The sequence below is a fragment of the Notothenia coriiceps genome, unplaced genomic scaffold (genome assembly GCF_000735185.1).
Source record: "Notothenia coriiceps isolate Sejong01 unplaced genomic scaffold, NC01 NC01_scaffold00037244, whole genome shotgun sequence".
Taxonomy (NCBI): domain Eukaryota; kingdom Metazoa; phylum Chordata; class Actinopteri; order Perciformes; family Nototheniidae; genus Notothenia; species Notothenia coriiceps.
Window position 1 is genome coordinate 11,447,530 of NW_011369945.1, and position 8,865 is coordinate 11,456,394.

General features: G+C 40.7%; 1 long non-coding RNA gene across 1 annotated transcript in view; it reads left to right on the top strand.

Annotated features, from left to right (window-relative positions):
* Nucleotides 1-6,801: 6,801 nt before the first annotated feature.
* LOC104964738 (uncharacterized) overlaps nt 6,802-8,865 on the top strand; it is a 3,398-nt gene continuing 1,334 nt past the window's right edge. Inside the window, exons 1-2 of the long non-coding RNA XR_800461.1 lie at nt 6,802-6,838; nt 8,060-8,114. This is a non-coding gene — a long non-coding RNA (uncharacterized lncRNA). The remainder of the gene's footprint in view (nt 6,839-8,059; nt 8,115-8,865) is intronic.

Consider the following 8,865-nt stretch of genomic DNA (forward strand, 5'->3'; position numbering starts at 1 on the left):
ACACACACACACACACACACACACACACACACACACACACACACACACACACACACACACACACACACACACACGCACACACACTCTTTGTCATGAGAACTTGAGGACACTTAAAGTACACGGTCTAATTTCATACAATGTGTCATTTTCTTGATAGTGAACATTGTTGTGAAGTTTACTTGAATAAGGCTACACACACACACACACACACACACACACACACACACACACACACGCACATACACAGACGATGTGCATGCATGTAAATACAAAGACAGCGTATGTTGAAATGTAGATGATTCTTTTTGTGTTCCGTCTGTTTGAGCTCTAAAACTTTCCCGAAGACATTTCCACTTCCTGTCTTTCCTTTTCTTTTTATCAGCAGCCCAATATCTATTTTCCCCCATTTTTCTCCGTACTCCCTGAGGAACCATCAGATTCCTCTTTCCAGTTGTCCTTCCCTCGATATTCCTCCTTAACTCCTGCCTCCTCAGACACTCTGCTCAACGTCTTCTTGGCCATCGCTGTGGACAATCTGGCCAACGCCCAGGAGCTCACCAAGGTACAAACCATCGAGGATCAAACCAGAACAAGATACATTCTCAAACCTTATTTTAGGGGGGAAAAGTAAAGCTTAAATATATTGTTTGTAACCTATAAAATATGTCTTCGAGGACATCTACTAAAACGGACATGACACTAGGTTTTGAACTTTAATTGTAAATCCTCGATTAATCTGTGAAATGTTGAAAATGCTGATTTTAAATTGTGTCAAAACTTTACCTGAAATATGAAAGTGTCCTCTATTGAAATTGCACAATCTTTGCTAGAAGTACACACAGGGAACTCAAAGACTCTGTATGTTTAGTGCAACCAGTATATTTGTTTTATTTTAAAGGGGTCCTATCATGCTTTAGCATGATAGGACCCCTTTAAAATAAAACAAATATACTGGTTGCACTAAACATACAGAGTCTTTGAGTTCCCTGTGTGTACTTCTAGCAAAGATTGTGCAANGCATAATCAGGCTACAGCCGTTGTATATTTTATTATGTGAATCACTAAATGGTCTTAGAAAAATATCGACTCTTTGTTTGTAGATATCTACTGTTTCATTCTTGCCCCTCATATTACAAGAATGGACGGTTGAAGCACTTTTAGCTGCTTACACTTTTACATAGAACGTAGCATAACATTTACACCCTGGCTTCATCCGCATGCCTGCTCCGGTGTGTGTTCCCCTCAACCGGGTCCGTGTGGAAACATATAACAACTATTGTAACATCCTTTTTCTTTTTCTTTTTAAGTGTAGGTACAAAATCACTTATTAATTTTTTTCCTTAAATACAAATTTCAAAATACAATTTTCACTCAACATTTTTTCTTTAAAATCCCCCCCAAAGTCCTTGAGTCACATCACATCAGTGACCCATATCAGTGTGCATAGTCCTGCAAGTATCTGTTGGCTATACACTGGTCGGACCGCACCAGCTCTATGGCACCCACCATCGTCAGGGGTTCTAACAGTTTCTTGGAGTCGTGTGAGTGTCAACAGCCTCACCCGGCACCCCCGCCGCTCCGCCCGACGTCCACTCTCTTTACACAGCTCTCCTACCGCGGGCACACCCGCGCGCCGCGTCACAGAAGCTGTGGTCAACAGCCCCTCCCAGCCACAAGTACTCCTCACCGTCCGGTTCTGTACCAACCTTGGCCCAGGCTGCCTGGTACCCTATTCATGTGGCCGGCGGCCTCGTTCTCTTTTCTCGCTTTCGTGTCAACTGATCTGGCAAATGTATCAGCAATTTCCCTAACATGCAACGTTTCTATCTGTTCATTCATTCCNTACAACGGCTGTAGCCTGATTATGCTTTAGGAGCTGTAGGTGTGTGTGTGGCACAGTGTGTAGGTGTGTGTGTTGTACAGTGCGTAGATGCGGCGGACAGACGGGTCTCAGTTGGTTTGGTGTCCTATGCTTACTTTTAATTCTTGTAAATACAACTTTTGGCCGTAATTTATTTTCCTCATTGTAGCGACCAGAGGAGTAGGGGGGGAGGGGGGGTAGTATCCAGTCTCTGATAGTGTTACGTTATTATGAGTGCTCTCATACTTGTTTAATTCTGAAATTGTATATATTTATATAAATATATGTGTGTATATGTCCGCATCTGTAGCCTGTTATTGTCTCATTATACCGAAATGTGAATGAATTCAAAGTAAATATATAAGTCTTCATGAACACATCTGTCCATCAGACAGAGTGCTGCTGTGTCATCATTAATGGACGTCTCTTTAAAATGACAGCTCAGAGGAGAGGAGTTCTCATTTCTCTAACCGCCTGCTGCTTCTCCTCCTCTTTCCTCGTCTCCCCTCCTCGGCTCCTCCGCTCGCATCCCCCTGTGGGCGGCACTAAGTCTCGAGGATAGGAGTCGAGGATAGGAGTCGAGGAGGGGAAATTTAAGAATTGAGAAACCTCTCATATGCTGCCATGCCTCTGTCCTTTAATCCTCTTTAGCTTTTGTTTCCTTTTTGTCTTTCTCGATGCTCTTAAACGCATGTTGTGTCTCCATGTATTTGTGTGGGCATCAGAGAATAAGTACGCCTAATTATTTTTTAAATTGCAGATCTTCAGATCCTATTTCACCTAGATATATTCTCAAAAATGACTGTAATTTTGGCAACAGCTCAAACTGTTCGCCGAAAGGTTCCCCCAGGGACCTTGCATTTTCCCAAACTCTCCCGCTGTGTTTTCCCATCGACGGCGTTGTTTGCTCTCCGACCGAGCCCCGAACACGAGAGCGAGCCCCCGGTGGCAGTAATTACTGCACCACTCAAGCGACATGACAAATGAACAAATGTCACAATACCATGGCTTGCTCGCTCACTCTTTGCTTCAACAGTCTTACACACCGGCCGTGAAATCCTCTTTCTCTCTGTCTCTTATCCACAAACACAAATAATGAAAGTTTTAGTGCAGGCAATCGAACGGAGCAGGTGAAGGCTGTGACAGGTGTGCACACCCCTTTGGTGGAGCAGAAAGAAAGGAAAGCAGAGGGAGGATGAGACACTATTGGATAGCCTATCAGGAAGCAGGCAGCCATGTCCGTAGCAGCAGGGTCGTATGCCGAGCGCTAATTACATTGATAAATGTTGTTGGCTGCGAGTCCCACTACCAGCGATTTAAAGCCTCGGTGACCCTAACTATCACCATACGTGAAGGACAAAGCATGCAGGGTGCAGGGAGAAAGAGTGAGAGGTGCAGAAAGAGGCTGTCTCTGTGTGGGAAAAAAAGAAAGATGTGATGCCTGTTGATATTACCCGCCTGTATTATCATCATTTCATGGCGCCCACAAAGCTAATTGAATCCGCACCTCCACTGAATCCTCTTTACCGCTGGCACCTTCATTACATTCTTTTTTGTAACGCAACACTTCACATGTGTCACATGACTCACTGAAAAACACACACACACACACACACACACACACACACACACACACACACACACACACACACACACACACACACACACACACACACACACACACACACACACACACACACACACACACACACACACACACACACACACACACACAGCTTATTTTCTGCTGTGGCTCACACTGACAAAAGCGACATAATGCCTGTTTACCAGCTGTGTGTGTGTGCTAGAGAAACATGAAGGGATTCAAAGGAGGGGAGGGTCCTCACAGGGGATGAATTCAATACTTTTGCTAACATCATGTAAAGACTGTTACATGGAAAGCTGTGGATTTGTATGAGTGTGGTTACATGTGTGAAGCTGAGGCAGAAGGAGAAAGGAGGGAATATGAAAAAGGGAATCCTACAGAAAAGTATTCATGTGTGTCTTTGCACATTTCTCTGTGTGTGCGTTGATGCCTTTTTGTGTCTGAGAGCGAGAGCAGGGTGCCCTGTGATTGATTCTCCCTCTGTTTCCCATCGTACGCATCATCAAAGGGAGACGTGGTGATCTTGAATACAATTAAGAAGGCTCAGCCCTGACACTACTGTAATCAAACAGACCGGGGCAGAAGAGATGAGGACGTCAACTCCGGCTGCTGCATCTGCACTTTCATCTATTGCCCTTTTCCCATCCTGTCACTTTTCTGTCGATGTGAGGGATGTGTGTGCAGAACGCGGTCGATGGTGGGTCTAACTTATCAGGCCTGAGTCATCGAGGATCTTTTCAGTGCAAAAACCTGAAAAAAAGCAGGGTTAAAAGAAGAATGTTCCAAATGTACACTATTTGCTGGATCCTGATCCTTTAAGGGAACTATAAGCAGTGGTTTTAAAGTGAATGCATCGAAAACCATCAAAATATGCATAAATATACAATTATTTTTTGTTCAATATCATTTTTATTAACAAGCAATCTAACAATCTTTGAGACGGCTTGGTATATTATGTGGTGCAACTTTTTGTTACATTAGAGAAGCTTTTTTGACACTATTTATTTTTTCCTCAAATGCCTCCGAGGGCTTCCGTACTTTCTTTTGTTTTCTTCCGTAATCAGGGTTAGGGTTAAGTGATGAGAACATGTGTCATTGTAAACTGAGTCTAAAGAAATGCTGATCCATCTCATTCAACAACACAGTCTCAGATGACCTAAAGATGTAACATTTTATTTTTACAGTGTTAACTACAGGGCTCACATGTTTTTATGGAGGAGAGGAAGCTAGCTGTTTTACACCTTCATGCTCGATCTGCAGGTAAAACTTTTAAAGGGCAAAATGGTGCCAAGTAAGGTCAAGATCTATCTAGACTAGAGAGACTGTTGTTATCCAGCAAAAATATGTACTGGGCTTTAGATGACTGCAAAGAGTTTTGTTCCCTTGCTTTGATGATGAAGAAGGGAGGCGTGTGTGCGTTGGTGTTCGGATCAGGGGAGCACAGGTTCAAACCCCACTGCAGTCAGCATGTCGTTGTGTCCCTGGGCAAGACACTTCACCCCAAATGGCTCCTGTGGCGATTGTCCACAGTATTGAGTATGTAAGTCGCTTTGGATAAAAGCGTCCTACAAGTAACATGTAATGTAATGAAGAGGTTGAATTCGTTTTTTGCCATATTGTAATTAAATACATTACGACAAAAATAAAATGAGAAAGCAGAGAGAAGAAGTTTTTCAAGTTTAGCTATTTGTGGCAGGGGCAGAAATAAAACATTTTTAAAGACATAATCACATCATATGAACTCTTCACTGTTATTTTGGGGGCATTTAGGATGCAGCAGAGACGCTGTGATCCACTGCAGTCAAAATTGCTCAATTCTTCACTGCAGGGGCCGAGGCTACATTTGGCCCATTTCAACACCCATCTGTTCCCATAGAAAGCCATTTACAGAGAACATTAGAGGCTTAAACAATGAGCTGCTCAGCCTTCAACCCATCTCAAATCGCAGCACGTTGGATTTTTACTGCAAGCACAGAGTAAAATATTACAGAAAGAATACTTTGCTATAGTAGCTGCTTTAAAATATATCATAAGAAGATTCAACGTTCGTCCTCCTGACTGCACATAGCTAACATTTACATATGGATAGCGGAGCTTTTTGAATGTGCACACTATGAAATCATTTTGTAAATGTAACAATTTTCCATGACCAGAAGATTTATTGGACAGTAAAAACTCATCAAAAGAAGACTGTTCAGTGGTTTAGTGTAGGCGTGAAATATTTATCCTTTTGCTTTTTAGGCTTGGAGTAAAGAAGGTTCCTTTTTTTCTTACCAAGCCTTATTCATCAAACAAATATTTATTCAAAACCCAATCCCTTTTAACAGCTCCTCACTCTGTAGGGCCACTTCAATGTTGCACAAAGCTTTTCTGGGTGCACTTCATCAAGGATGTGTTCTTTGTTAATTGTCTGTCTATTCATCACTGAGCAGGAAATACAAAAAAATGTCTAGGAGAAATTAGGAGTGTATAACAGAGTTGCCAAATCTGATCTTGCTTCATAACATATCAGATATCACAGCTATGGGCAATTGTAGATTAATACAAATGAATTCAACACATCCCTCAAGGAATTACTTTTCAACAATTAACAATTTCTTTCAAATAAAGCAGTTATTGTTAAAACATGCCTGTTCAAAAAGGGCCGACTGCTGCTGCTCCTTCGAGACATCTTCATACTCAGTCCTGCAATACAGCTATGTCAGAGTTCTCAGAAAGAAACACCAGAGATACACACTACTGTTCATGGGAAAACTCACCAAGAACAAACTTTACTATTAGCCAAGGTAGCTTACTTTTGTACTGTACATTTGAGTTGTAAAATGCAATGGCTATTGACTTGTAAATTGAGATTGCAAGAAACACAACTCAACAGAAAGTGGGAAAAGGGGACCCTATACAAGACTCAAAACAAAGACATTTGACTGGAACCATAGCCAATAGATACATGTATCTTCAATAATATAATAACATGAAGACATATCCCTATCCTTTTATTTTGTATTGCCTTGCTGGCCTTTTGTTACATGACTGTAATGTTGTTGTAACCAGCATGTTATTGCCACAGTATAATGTGACAATAAAGATTCAAATACAAATGTAATGGCTATAGAATAATGCCACTGTGGAGTTAATTTTGGTTGTTTATTCATTTATTTTCTATTTATTTATTTCAATCGTGAAGCATTAATATACTGGTTTAGTTGTGCAGATTGTCATGCAAAATAGGTCTCAGTTGGGAGGGAACCTTGGTTCAAATATTTTGTTTCCCTTGGGACTCATTTGATGAGGGACCGTCCCCCATCTTAAAAAGGGCCACTGAAATGTTTGTCAGTCATGTTTTGATCAGCCACAGGGCACACGGGCAGCCAGTGAGTGTTTGGTTTAAATATGTGTTTATGGTGATAGACTTTTGTTGTGTATGCTTTATGTAATTTGTTTATAATGTGTTTTCTCTTAGGATGATAACCTAACTTAAAATGGATTTGTAAGAAGAAAAAGCTAACTTAAAATGGATTTGTAAGAAGAAAAAGCTAACTTTGTATGGAGGAAGTTAATTTTGAAACTAACTTAAAGAATAAATCCTAAACAAAAGCTGAGTGGTCACGCCCCGTGTTGTCCAACCCTTTTCGGTGGGAGTAAAACCGAACAGCCACTGTTAGGATTAACATGAGTTCCCTTCTCTGTTATCATACAATTCTGTCTGCCACAATCTCCCCAGAAAATGAAAGCTTCATTTACAGCAGCCATGACAAATATAGGGTACTATATCAATTTCTAAATGACTAATAAGTCCAATAATGTATTATGCTAAGTACTTTTATAAATCACTTAATTTGTAAGCAACATTATTTGGCAAAGTAGTTGAAAACTGTTAACAATAACATATTAGTCATTGAAAAATGTATAACATTTGTTTTATTACTCAGCAACAAAAATATTGCCTTACATTAAGGTTCCTTTAAACAGCGTTCAACTCACTACACAATCAGAGCTAAATGGAGAAAACCACATACTTGGCTTAATAAGACTGTGGGTTCAAATGTAATATTTGTTCTGAGGACGCAAAATAAAATGTTGTGAGATCCATAAAGTGTTTATGGTCATATCCATCCATAAGATTTTGATATGTCTAAGCTTTCTTTAGCCGGATGGTTGAAACTGGATGAAAGAGTATCACCCAAAAAAAAAAAAAAAAGGACTCTGATCTACAGATGAATCTCACCATTAGTGTCACACCATTGGTCAAAGGGGAATGTAACCTGACAGTGGTGCATTACAGAACAAAGGGCCACAAGAAGCATTAGAAATGCAAGGGGGGCCGTGGATACCGGCACCAAACTTTGTCAAACCAGTGAACTGATTGACATGCACGGCAGCGTACACGTAACAGATCAGAACAAATGTCAAAGTTAATTTTAGCAAACAAGTATGCATTAAAATTAACTGCCTGCCAGCTGTATCTCAGTGCATCGTGGACCAAATGGGTTCATACAAGCTGATGCAAGTAGCAGACAGAGGATATTATTTACTAAAAGCCACACACACAGATACAAAGGAACTGATTTAGATTATGTCTCTTCTCATTGCAGAACAATACTCTGCAGCCAGAAAGGGAGACTTTTGTTGACCATGCAGGAAATGAAGGTGACGTGTCGAATTCTTCCCAAAGATGATGTGATGTTTTGTCTTTCTCCTGACCGCGCTTCCAGTCGTGATGAGGATTAATGATCATGAGGCAGCTGAGCCACTTTGGCAAAGGGTAGCACACTAAAAAAACAACAATTATGCATTTGAATTAATATTACAAATTGCTACAACTAATTTATGCACAATCAATCTCAACATATGAATGGTTCGGAAAAAACTTGATTATTGGTGTGTTTTTAAAGGTTGACTTTTGTTTTTGGTTTTACTTCTCTGCACATAAAGCCACTGTGAGGGCAGACTGCAAAGTGTACACAGCTAGCTGCTCACATTATTAGTTAAATAGACAGAAGGAATTATGCAGTGAAATGTGTCGGCAGCGTTTTGCATATTAATGTGCTTGTGCTGCTGCTGTGCAATTTCTAAGACTGTTAAATGCACCGGTCTCTATTGCTAACAGTGGGAATACTTTTTTCTGCATTAAAAGGTAAAAGTGCACTCTCTTAATGTATTCAATTCTTTGGAAATAAGAAGAAAAAAGAAGGCAGTGCTGTGGAGAGACTTAGCTGGAGGTCACACAGATAAAGTAGTAGTGGTTTTAACTCCATACAACATGAACTCAACGGCTGCTATAATAACTGTGATCTCCTGCTTTGCTACTAATGTACTGCGTATGTCTTTTACTGTTTAATTGCCTCCCATCATTTAACATGTCAAACAGTTCAGCTCCGACCCCCAGCCCCCCCAGCCC